The 12,840-nt window shown below is 42.9% G+C and overlaps 1 protein-coding gene across 2 annotated transcripts in view; it reads right to left on the bottom strand.

The window, feature by feature from the left end:
• The window catches only part of DOCK1 (dedicator of cytokinesis 1), a 474,081-nt gene that overhangs the window by 180,521 nt on the left and 280,720 nt on the right, over positions 1–12,840 (bottom strand). The window lies entirely within an intron of this gene.

The following is a 12,840-nucleotide window of genomic DNA, read 5'->3' as shown; positions in this document are numbered from 1 at the left end:
TTGGAGCTCCTACAGGGTTTTTTTTTTCTGCTGCTTGGAGCTGGGAAAGGCTCCTTCAGGGTTTTGGTTTCTGCTGCGTGGAGCTGCGAAAGGCTCCTACAGGGTTTTTTTTGTCTGCTGCTTGGAGCTGTGAAAGGCTCCTGCAGGGTTTTTTTTTTCTGCTAGCTCTCGTGGGCGTGCCGGCTTGGAGCTCCTACAGGGGTTTTTTTTCCTGCTGCTTGGAGCTGGGAAAGGCTCCTTCAGGGTTTTGTTTTCTGCTGCTTGGATCTGCGAAAGGCTCCTACAGGGTTTTTTTTTCTGCTGCTTGGAGCTGTGAAAGGCTCCTGCAGGGTTTTTTTTTTCTGCTAGCTCTCGTGGGCGTGCCGGCTTGGAGCTCCTACAGGGTTTTTTTTTCCTGCTGCTTGGAGCTGGGAAAGGCTCCTTCAGGGTTTTGTTTTCTGCTGCTTGGATCTGCGAAAGGCTCCTACAGGGTTTTTTTTTCTGCTGCTTGGATCTGCGAAAGGCTCCTACAGGGTTTTTTTTTCTGCTGCTTGGAGCTGTGAAAGGCTCCTGCAGGGTTTTTTTTTTCTGGTAGCTCTCGTGGGCGTGCCGGCTTGGAGCTCCTACAGGGGTTTTTTTTCCTGCTGCTTGGAGCTGGGAAAGGCTCCTTCAGGGTTTTGTTTTCTGCTGCTTGGATCTGCGAAAGGCTCCTACAGGGTTTTTTTTTCTGCTGCTTGGAGCTGTGAAAGGCTCCTGCAGGTTTTTTTTTTTCTGGTAGCTCTCGTGGGCGTGCCGGCTTGGAGCTCCTACAGGGGTTTTTTTTCCTGCTGCTTGGAGCTGGGAAAGGCTCCTTCAGGGTTTTGTTTTCTGCTGCTTGGATCTGCGAAAGGCTCCTACAGGGTTTTTTTTTTTTTCCGCTTGGATCTGCGAAAGGCTCCTACAGGGTTTTTTTTTCTGCTGCTTGGAGCTGTGAAAGGCTCCTGCAGGGTTTTTTTTTTCTGCTAGCTCTCGTGGGCGTGCCGGCTTGGAGCTCCTACAGGGTTTTTTTTTTCTGCTGCTTGGAGCTGGGAAAGGCTCCTTCAGGGTTTTGGTTTCTGCTGCGTGGAGCTGCGAAAGGCTCCTACAGGGTTTTTTTTGTCTGCTGCTTGGAGCTGTGAAAGGCTCCTGCAGGGTTTTTTTTTTCTGCTAGCTCTCGTGGGCGTGCCGGCTTGGAGCTCCTACAGGGGTTTTTTTTCCTGCTGCTTGGAGCTGGGAAAGGCTCCTTCAGGGTTTTGTTTTCTGCTGCTTGGATCTGCGAAAGGCTCCTACAGGGTTTTTTTTTCTGCTGCTTGGATCTGCGAAAGGCTCCTACAGGGTTTTTTTTTCTGCTGCTTGGAGCTGTGAAAGGCTCCTGCAGGGTTTTTTTTTTCTGGTAGCTCTCGTGGGCGTGCCGGCTTGGAGCTCCTACAGGGGTTTTTTTTCCTGCTGCTTGGAGCTGGGAAAGGCTCCTTCAGGGTTTTGTTTTCTGCTGCTTGGATCTGCGAAAGGCTCCTACAGGGTTTTTTTTCTGCTGCTTGGAGCTGTGAAAGGCTCCTGCAGGGTTTTTTTTTTCTGCTAGCTCTCATGGGCGTGCCGGCTTGGAGCTCCTACAGGGGTTTTTTTTCCTGCTGCTTGGAGCTGGGAAAGGCTCCTTCAGGGTTTTGTTTTCTGCTGCTTGGATCTGCGAAAGGCTCCTACAGGGTTTTTTTTTTCTGCTGCTTGGATCTGCGAAAGGCTCCTACAGGGTTTTTTTTTCTGCTGCTTGGAGCTGTGAAAGGCTCCTGCAGGGTTTTTTTTTTCTGCTAGCTCTCGTGGGCGTGCCGGCTTGGAGCTCCTACAGGGTTTTTTTTTTCTGCTGCTTGGAGCTGGGAAAGGCTCCTTCAGGGTTTTGGTTTCTGCTGCGTGGAGCTGCGAAAGGCTCCTACAGGGTTTTTTTTTTCTGCTGCCTCTCGTGGGCGTGCCGGCTTGGAGCTCCTACAGGGTTTTTTTTTCTGCTGCTTGGAGCTGCGAAAGGCTCCTACAGGGTTAATTTTTTTCTGCTGCCTCTCGTCGGCGCGGCGGCTTGGAGCTCCTACAGGGGTTTTTTTTTCTGCTGCCTCTTGTCGCGCTAGCGGCGAAAGGCTCCTCCGGGGGTGTTTCTTTTTTTTCTGCAGCTTCTCGGCGGCTGGAGTCTTGTGTTGTGTTTGCGGCGGGGGCTTCCTTGGGGCCGGCCTGACGCGGTGAGAGACGCTTCGCGCCTCTCACCGCGTCAGGCCGGGAGCAACTGCGAGCCGCGCTGAGCGCGGCTCGCAGTTGCTGGGGCTGGGAATCGGAGGGACCAATCGGCAGGCGCTTCGCGCCTGCCGTTTGGTCCCTCCGGTTGTCTGTCATGAGGAAGGGTCCAATCCGGACCCTTCCTCATCCCGGACACATCCCGCCCCAGAACCCCTTACTGTTTTATTTAGTCCGTGGCGCCCGCGGCGCCACGGGCGGTGTACAGATAAAGTACTGGAGGCTAGATATGATTGCAGATTTGTTTAGTATTTATAATCAGACTAAAAATAGGATGGGGTTTTAAATTTTTTTTTTAATCCCTTTTATCATGGTGTTTTTGCTTTCTCAGGCAACCTAGAGTATAATCCTACCACATGGAATACAGCAGGGCTCAGTGAATCCTAACCTATCGAGGCCTTGTTGGCTGGAATCTTGGGAAGAAATGGGATTGGGATAGCTATCCACGTGCACTGCCTCCCTGCTTCCAACAGTGAAGAGCACGATGAAAGCTGTATGTGCTATGAAAACAAGAAAGGCATAAAAGTTCCACTAAACTCTCCCCACTTAAGCTGCTGAGGGGAAGATTGTGTTATGGATGGGATCCTATGAATGCAGCCCCTGTGCACTAGATGAACTCTCCCATGCCGCTTGCTTCCCCTTTTAAATGACCCCCATGGAAATGGAAGTGCTAGTGTAAAAGGAAGTGCCCACATAATTTGTTCATAGGATCAGAACCTTAAAAAAAAACCCAAACAGTTTGGTGTAGTGGTTAGGAGTGCGGACTTCTAATCTGCCGAGCTGGGTTTGGTTCCGCGCTCCCCCACATGCAACCAGCTGGCTGACCTTGGGCTCACCACAGCACTGATAAAACTGTTCTGACCTAGCAGTAATATCAGGGCTCTCTTATATGAAGGCGAATGTAAGCCACTTTGAGACTCCTTCAGGTAGAGAAATATATTTATATTTCAAATGGTAGAATTTGTAACCAAATATTTAACACAACACTTGGAATTAGAACATTTCAACTCCACAATTCAGTGGTTATACATTGTTTGCTGCCCTGAGATTTGAATATTTTTCTCATCTGCGAGACATAGTGGGAGGATTTGGATTGGTGGAGTTGCTTAATTGGCTCCGACCTTTATATTAAAGGGGTAATAGAAAATAACAAAACTTCCTCCCATAACATATACATCTAGTTCTAGCTGTGAAGACCCCTTCTAGCATCCAATTGCTATCTTCCTTGAAGAAATGGTACATTCCTATGGAAAAAATAAAGCAAATAAAATCATATCCACCGTTCAAATATAGCTGCTACATTACAAGCAACTTATGATAAACTTTTTGAAGCAGTCCAATTTTAATTTAACACTTTTGCCACTCTTTAATTACTTAGTTCACACTGTGGCTTTTCTAAGTAACAAACACATCAACATGTTCTTGCACCTGACACTTGCTATGACAGAGTGAAAAATAGCATCACTTGAAATGTGACTAAGGCCAGTTCAATGACTTGTTTTAAATATAGAACAAGCTCTTGCAAAGCTTCACATGTTTAAAAGGAATTCAACCTGGTTTTGCAGAAAGCACATTCCGGGACTCGGCCAACCCTAGTCATAAAACCCGGTCAATTCACATCCAGTTCCTTGGAGGTGTGCGATTCCTTCACCAAAGAAGAAAATACGCATTGGACTCTAAATTTGTTCTGCAACAAACCATGGACAGCAAAAACAAAGTGTTTTCTTTTTTTAAAATACTGAATCCAAGAAAAGGATGTTTGAAAGATTTCTTCAGTTCCACTGCTGAAAAAATTATATCTACCTCCTTCAATTTCTTAAAATGTAGGATACTGGGTAACATAATATCTGCCAGCGTATGGCCATTGTGAACGCAGCAATGTTAACACTTTCCTACGACAGCTATCTTGCTAATCTTTTCTTAATATGTAAAACAGACTGAAAAACCAGTTTGTGTCCAGTTCTATTGAGTTTCTGCCAATGTTATCAAATTTGAGTCTTGGTGCCTTTGTGATAGAAATTATGGTCACCTTAACAAAGTACACCGTACATTTTTACAGATTACTGCAATGGAGAGTTATCTGTGCTGCAGTGGACAGAAGAAGAGTTGGTTTTTATACCCGCTCTTCACTACCCAAAGGAGTCTCAAAGCAGCTTAACAATTGCCGTTCCTCTCCCCACAACAGAAGCCCTGTGAGATAGATGGAGCTGAGAGAGCTCTGAGAGACCGTGACTAGACTAAGGTTACCCAGCTGGCTACATGTGGATGACTGGGGAATCAAACCTGGCTCTCCAGATTAGAGGCCGCTGCTCTTAACCACTACACCACGCTGGACGGTATATCGAAAGTTCAAAATTCATTGTATTTTTGTTGACTGAATCAGAATATGCATTGGGATATTACAGATATGAAATGCACAGTTTTCCAATTAGGACATTATTAAAAACATTATAGAAAAATGTTTCTGACCATTATAACTGTTCTAATAGAAAACTATCTGAAAAACCTTTCTTCCTCCAGAATAACATTTGCATTTCTCCAGTGTAGACAGTGCAGCAAAACAGTGACAACCTTTCAAAACAGTTCCAAAAAAAACACATAATCTAGGCAGAGCACCTGGCTGAACCTAAGTGTTAGATACTGAATGACAAACACTATAAAATAAAGCAACAGCCTATGAATAACGCACCACAGGGTACCACCATACCTGGAGACTGTTGGGTAAGTCTACTCTTGCAGGGCCTGGTTTTCATTTATCTGTAAGCATGCCACTTGGTAGTGGTTAGGAGCGGCGGCTTCTAATTCAGTGAGCTGGATTTGATTCCCCACTCCTCCCCCACATGCAGCCAGATGGGTGACCTTGGGCTCACCACAGCCCTGATAAAGCTATTCTGACCAAGCAGTAATATCAGGGCTCTCTCAGCCTCACCCACCTCACAGGGTGTCTGTTGTGGAGAGAGGAAAGGAAAGGCGATTATAAGCCGCTTTGAGACTCCTTCTGATAGAGAAAAGTGGCATATGAGAACCAACTCTTCTGCTGCTGCTACTGCTACTGCTGCTGCCAGGATTGCGAGACAAGGATATCAAATATAGTAAAGGTATGAACATGGGTTTTTGGATCTTTTTTGGAAGGAATTTGAGGGTAGGGGAGAAAGCCTATAGACTCATACCCTATAGATTAAGTACAAAAGCATCACTTGTAATTAACAACTCCCTTCTATTAAGGAGTTTGTTTCCTCTGGTGGAAGACTCACTCAGGAGGTACACTCATAACTCAACAGAGGGAAATCAAGATTCCAACTCTTGATTCACAGTTTTCTGCATTATAGGATTAAGATGGAAATGAGGTAGCTGTGTTGACTAGGGGTTATACACAATGCATGTCTTTTTCTTACGTGAGTCCCCAGGTCTCACTATAAACAGCTGTTCTTCCCTCCCTCAAAGCGCTTGATTTTTAAATTGTCTCAAGCCGATTGCCTATTCTGGCATGGAATCCCATGCTTTCATTCATAGTTGAGATCAGAATCAAATACTGAAATATGCTTACACTCTCTAATAGTAAAACATTTCTTGCAGGGAATAGTGAAATGTGTCATCAATTTTAATCCAGAAAAAGAAAAAACAAGATCTCTGGGTGGTGGCTGACGATCTCCTGGGATTACAACTGATCTCTAGGCGACTGATCAGTTTACCTGGAGAAAATGGCCACTTTGGAAGATGGACTCTATGACATTATACCCCACTGAAGTCTCTCTCCTTCCCAAGCCCCACCCTCCTCAAACTCCACCCCCAAATCTTCTAGATATTTCCCAACCAGGAACTGGAAGCATGAATGGTTTTAGCTATAAGAAGTTTAAAAAGATTGTAGCATAACAGCAATATTTCTTATTTATATCTGTACTAGGGGCCAGGCCCATTGCATTCAGGAATACAACAGGTGCTAGATTGGACAGAGGGCTGGAAGAACTCTGAAGATGGCCTCCTGCTCCCCTCTCCCCCCAGGACCTGGAAAGGCTGCAGGCAGCTGTTATAGAACTCACCGGCAGGGGCAGGTCTCACATGGCAGAGATCTGCAACCTCCGTGACTTGGAGGGAAATGGAAGGAGTAGGGGGGTGAGGGATGGAAGGCAATAGGCTGGCCACTGAACAGATAGGCAAGCCGGTTGGAAGAGGAGGCACTCAAAGGTGGGATAGCCACCCTGAGTGGGTGTGGTGCTTAAGACATGAGGCACACTCCTCCACCAAGCTCTTACCAGAAATATATTATGTGGAACAGATTTGGCTGCAGAAATATTTCACTAATTAATTCAAGTTCATCTTTGTTCACCCCCCCTTATGAGTGTGTATTTCATTTGCTTCAACTGCACATACCTGTCATGCATATATGGGTCCTAACGGTATACACCTCTTCATCCTCTCAGTAGCCACTTTGTTCCCTGCTCAGCTTCTTCTCCCCACCCCCATGCTAATAGCTTTCTCTCCCACCAACCCTGACAATGTAACCTCAAATATAGCACCCAAGAACTGTTTTAATTAATTTCATCAATTTTGGTTTTTTAATCTAAATTTTCTTTCTGTTTATAATATTTTCCTGTAATTTTTAGTAGTAAAAAATTCCCTCTATTTGTACATGGTCCTGTTGTGCAGACTTTTTGAACAGTTCTTTGCTGCCTTTTCCAGAGTTAGTTATTAATAAGCATTTAGAACAAACCAGCATGTTGTGTCCTGGTTCCAGCTACTATTTCCATTTAGAAAGTTCTGATAACTTTGCAATAAATGCCCAGACACTACCTTGGTGAAGAATATAAATATTTTGTCATTATAGTGGAGTACCAACCTCACTGTACTAGTCATACTTGCATTAATCATATCATATGCCTGCATAAAATTGCTGTTGCATACTATACAGTGCTCTAACATATCGAATATCCTCATAGCATTCCACCTTTACATATAAGGTAACCAGGCACAAAGATGTAATTTCATAGAGGTTTTTAAATGCCCGTCCATACTCACGTTCTGGAATTCTTGGTAAATACAACAGAATTTTCTCAAACACCTCATTTACTAACTACATTTTGGTAGACCAAAAATTAACAGTTTAATCAAGAGTGTTAAAGAATATGTTCAACAGGGCAGATGAGCCCTCCAGCAACTTGTCACAAAATATATAAAGAAGCAAGCATCTGCATGGCACACTCATTGCATTAAATAAGGCCTCAATTTTTATAAATAAGGAATGTATTTCTATAGTTCTCATCTTACATCAGATACGTTTAAAATTAAAAAGGCCTTGAATGGATCATAACTGGTAGCCTATTTTTTATTTATTGCTTTCCCTTAGCTTTTTCAGGTTCTGGAAACATAAGAGTGCTAGCAAATTGTTCTCCTAGCTAAGCATATTTTTACTCATCCGTTTTTAACCTAATAATTCTTTAAAAGTTATATCCAATCATTACTTATTTAATTTCAACCTCCAATTCAGCCGGCAACTAATACAATCTTGCATGAATTTTCAAAGTCTGCTCTGGAAAGCCCTGGGGCTTCCTAGGTTAAAATAAGTTTGCTGATCAGGCAAGCTTCCTGGAAAAAAAAAACAAGGGGTGTTCTTTTACTTATCCATGATGGAAATGCATAGATGTAGAGATGCATTAGCATGTTTTAGGGTACAGTCATAGTCCATCCAGGGCAAGATGTTATCCAACAGCCCTGGTTTTCACATAAGCTGATATACATTCCAGCACATGCACTAGAATTATCTACAATATATACTGTTTTGTTCATAACAAACACATTTCCTGAAGATACAAAGCATCAAAACTACTTCTGTAAGATAACCAACATCAAAAATTACAAATAAACCTACTTTCAGTTAATATGTAAAAGTAACTGCTGATTCCGTTTCTAAAATTTGGCTCAAGCTTAAGTAATCACGTTTTTCCTACCACCCCATAATAGTTATCTTCCTTTACACTCCTTTTTTCTGCTGCTGCTTTCTCTCCCAGTGCAACTAATCAAAATGTAGAAGCCACTCAATTAACAAAAATTTTGAATATGATGATGATGGCCCCCATTCACTTTCTTCCCTCAGCAGCAAGATTTCCCCTGTTTTTCATTCCCTTCTGTGACTAAGCCTCTATTGTAACATAGTTTTCTCCTTTCTTGAACAACTCTGGCTGTCCCACCCGGTCACAATATAATATATTATCTGCTAGCTCCAACTGCACGTATGAGAAAGTGAAGGAATTTGAGGCCCCTTTAACTTTTACTTAAATGGCACTCAAAAAGTTTTTATATTCCAAATTAATGAAATATTCTATTGAACATAGAAGGAAAAGGTCAGATGAAACTGGCACAAAATTCTTGACTCAATAAAGATAACTCTGAGGCAAAATCAGTACATGCACAGACTTTAGTCCTTATATGTCAGGTTAATGAGAGTTTCTTAAAGTCTCCATAATTACTTAAAATATTTATGCTGAAAGATTTTGTTCCAATGTTTTCCAAACACTCCAGCACACTTAAGAGACACATTATACTAAAGAAAGAGTACACCAGTACTTATCTTGAATTTTAAGCTGTGTCTCAAGGTTTCTACAGGCAGTTTCTAACCGCACCAGCTCAGGGATCACAGCATTCTTTAGAGTGAACTCCCTGTATGACAGAATACAGAATTTTTTTCTCCCTCAAGAAGATTTGGCCCCTCTCTTTGGCCTGAATGGGAATCTCCATCTAACTACCCACTCATCCTTGCCAACTTTTTCCAGTTCTCCTGTCTGTGTTACACAACAATCAGTCAGGACTAAATTCTGAAACTCTCAGCACTTGACTCTTCTTAAGCTAAGGCTGAAATCAGACTCAATTTTACTTAATATCTAGTTCAGAAGTATTTCTCTGTACTGCTGATACTAACCAATCAGACTCCTTGGAGCAGCAAGGTTCTCTGACTCGCTGAAGAATTAACCCTTAACCTGTTAGTACAGCATGTCTAAGCTGCTTAAAAGTGCAGTCACAAAGACACAAAGCAAATGATGAACTAATAGCTACAGAATTAATAACAAACTCCTTATGCTAAATAAAGAAGGTCAGCCCCACAGGAAGGTAATACCTATATTACTTATACTAGGTATTGTATAAAAGGCAGAATGAAAGAAAACTTTTAAAATAATTAAATAACGTTAGAAAGAAAAGAATCAGATGAACTTGTCTCATAGCTTTTCTACATTCCTTTAAAAAGAAAGCTGTCCAATTGTACCAACTCCATATTTCCTAATCTAACATGACACATAATATACACCACATTTGCAGAAATCTCATTCTATTATGCGTTTAAGGTAATTAATTTGGAAACTTTAAAAGCCTAAAAGGGGGGAAATGGTAGTTAAATCTGCTTTAGAATCTCATCTCTATAATGGGACCTCAGGCAAATTCAATTTCATTGATGCAGTGTTATCACTGATAGACATACTATGATAACCCAAAGTTCTGGGAAATAGATGGCTTTTAAAAAGATCCATTATAGCCCATGTGCTGCTAGAATACCAAGTTCCTAAATACTTCTGCGATGTCATTATCAACAGAATAGCAATGTCAAGCAGAAAATGCCTCAATCTCAACTGTCACAGATAAAATTCTAGAATGTGAGCTTTCTGCTTGTGCCATGTAATTCCATTCACAACTGAAAAGAACATTCTGTCAAGTTATTTTTTCTCTATGATGTATACCTCGGAGTTTGGGAAAATAAGATCTAAAAACATAATTTCTGTGTTGTGTTTAAAATGTTAACATGACAGATACAACCATGGGGAAAATTCTGCAGAAAGGTCTTGAAAAGGTCAAGCCAGTTCAGAAGAGAATTTATTCTACATACAAATATTTAGTAACTAATGGTACTAGTCTTCCTTCTACACAGCAGGAGACCCAGCTAGGTGCAGTGATTAAGAGCAGCAGCCTCTAATCTGGAGAACCAGGTTTGATTCCCCACTCCTCTACATACAGCTAGCTGGGTGACCTTGGGCCAGTCACAGTTCTCTCAGGGCTCTCCCGGCCTCACCTACCTCATAGGGTGTCTGTTGCAGAGAAATGAAGAGAAAGTGATTGTAAACCGCTTGGGGACTCCTTGTGGTAGTAAAAAGTGTGTATTCAAACCAACTCTTCTTCTGGCACCATCAAACACTATTAACATGCATGTACAAGCTGGGCACTATAGCAGTCTGGGAAATGGGTTGCCTATACATGCCTCCCATATGTTTGCATGGCTCTCTACTTGCACATAGTTCTGTGCATAATGCAGCTTAGTAGACTATCTCAATGGTATCTGAATTGTGCATGGAAAACTGCATTCCTCAGAATCCACTGTTGCACATGGACTTGGAGAGCAAAAATACATGAATCCTTGTACTGGCACTATGTCTTCCCCGGGAAAAAAGGGGAGGCTGATTTCTAAAAACAAAGCTAAGCTTAATGTAACATTTTGTTTGGAGAGATTCATCATATAACAGGTACAAGACATTCTCACATATTTTGGTGTTTCTCACATGGATTTGGTATATGTACTGGGGGCCAACTTTTCAAAGATGTGGGAATGATATGAAAGTGCTATGAGTTTTGCAAAGGTTTCCTCCTGTTATCTTTAAAAAGCTGAATTCTTAGGAATGAAGAGTTGAGTGAATCCTTCTTAAATTAAGATGAATATCTAGGATGGCAAATATTGTCCTATACCATTCTGTCAGCAACAGAATGACTTATGCTACAATTAGACCTCAAAGCTGGAATACTGATGAATAGAGGGGTGTCACTAAAAGTCTTCAGCATAGCATTTTACTTCTTCTCATCATAGCATCTAGCTATGGGAAAGTGTGGCTCAGAGGTAGACATGTCATCTGTTTGACATGTAAAATGAATCACAGAGTCATAAAGTTGGAAGGGGCCATATAGGCCATCTAGTCCAACCCCCTTCTCAAAGCAGGATCAGCCCAAAGCATCCAAGAAAAGTGTGTATCCAACCTTTGCTTGAAGACTGCCAGTGAGAGGGAGCTCACCACCTCCTTAGGCAGCCTATTCCACTGCTGAACTACTCTGAATGTGAAAATCTTTTTCCGGATATCTAGCCTATATCGTTGTACTTGTAGTTTAAACCCATTACTGTGCGTCCTTTCCTCTGCAGGCAACGGAAACAGCATCCTGCCCTCCTCCAAGTGACAACCTTTCAAATACTTAAAGAGGGCTATCATGTCCCCTCTCAACCTCCTTTTCTCCAGGCTGAACATTCCCAAATCCCTCAACCTATCTTCATAGGGCTTGGTCCTTTTGCCCCAGATCATCTTCGTCACTCTCCTCTGTACCCTTTCAATTTTATCTATGTCCTTCTTGAAGTGAGGCCTCCAGAACTGCATACAGAACTCCAGGTGTGGTCTGACCAGTGCCGTATACAATGGGACTATGACATCTTGTGATTTTGATGTGATGCCCCTGTTGATACAGCCCAAAATGGCATTTGCCTTTTTTACTGCTGCATCACACTGCCTGCTCAAAAAAGCCCCTAGTTCAATTGCTGACACCTCCAGTAAAAAGAATCAGGTGATGTCAAAACCTGGACCCAGCATAAAAGTCTGGAGAGCTGCTACTAGTCATATTAGAAAGTACTTATCTACATAGACGAAGGCAAAAAAGCAATACACGTCAGAAGCAAATCTAATTTTATTCACTAGGGTTTACTATTAGGGAAACTATTAGGATTGCATCACAAATGTCTGACTCATGCTGATTATGCACAGTGGGGAAAGGCTGGGCTGACGCTTCATGGCAGCAGGGCTAATCACCACTCACATATAACCTTACCACTGGTCCTGCCGCCCTCCTAGCCCTGGCCCACTTTAGGGCCTCAGATGCCCCGCAGCAAGGGAGTGATTTTTTCGGCTTTTCTTTCCTGCTGCGGGCACCATAGACACCCAGGCCAGGCCCATGCATTACAGTGTTTCAGCAGGGACAGAATGTTCAGTTTTGCAGCACTTTGCGGTGGCAGATTGACAAACAGGATGTTTATTTCAACTTCCATGAAGGTGGGAGTAGATTATCATGCAATCCCATACTCATGAAAGTAGCCCCCTCCGTACTACCGCCATAAAGTGCAGCAGAACCTTCCTGCCATTGCTACATGTGCACATGCAGAAATCCAGGGCAGATCATGTCCATCGGAAGAAATCTTCCCCCATCTGTACACAGGAAGTGGTGGGGCATGGTGCCCCTCTGCAAGAAACCAGCAGTGGCCCACCATTGTTGCTGCCATGTATAATAAGTCTCAGTGTAAGGTAGATTCATGTGCATGTGAATTCATTTTTCTATTCACATTTCTAGCTGATGCTGATTCATTAATGATGTGATGACATTATATCAGGCCCATAGGCACGGAAGGGCAAGAGGAAGTAGTGTCTGTTCTTCCCACCCACACATCTGCCCAACCCGGCAGCAGTGCCCTAGAGACAGGTAAGAAGCTGTGGCAGGAGCTTCTGAAGTGGAGAGGGCACTGAGGGCTGACAAGCACTGGCGGGAGGAAGGCGCAAAGAGACATGG

This window comes from Paroedura picta, chromosome 8, assembly GCF_049243985.1.
Source record: "Paroedura picta isolate Pp20150507F chromosome 8, Ppicta_v3.0, whole genome shotgun sequence".
Lineage (NCBI taxonomy): Eukaryota > Metazoa > Chordata > Lepidosauria > Squamata > Gekkonidae > Paroedura > Paroedura picta.
The sequence above is the reverse complement of the archived record's forward strand: the minus strand, read 5'-3'. Positions and strand labels throughout refer to the sequence as shown.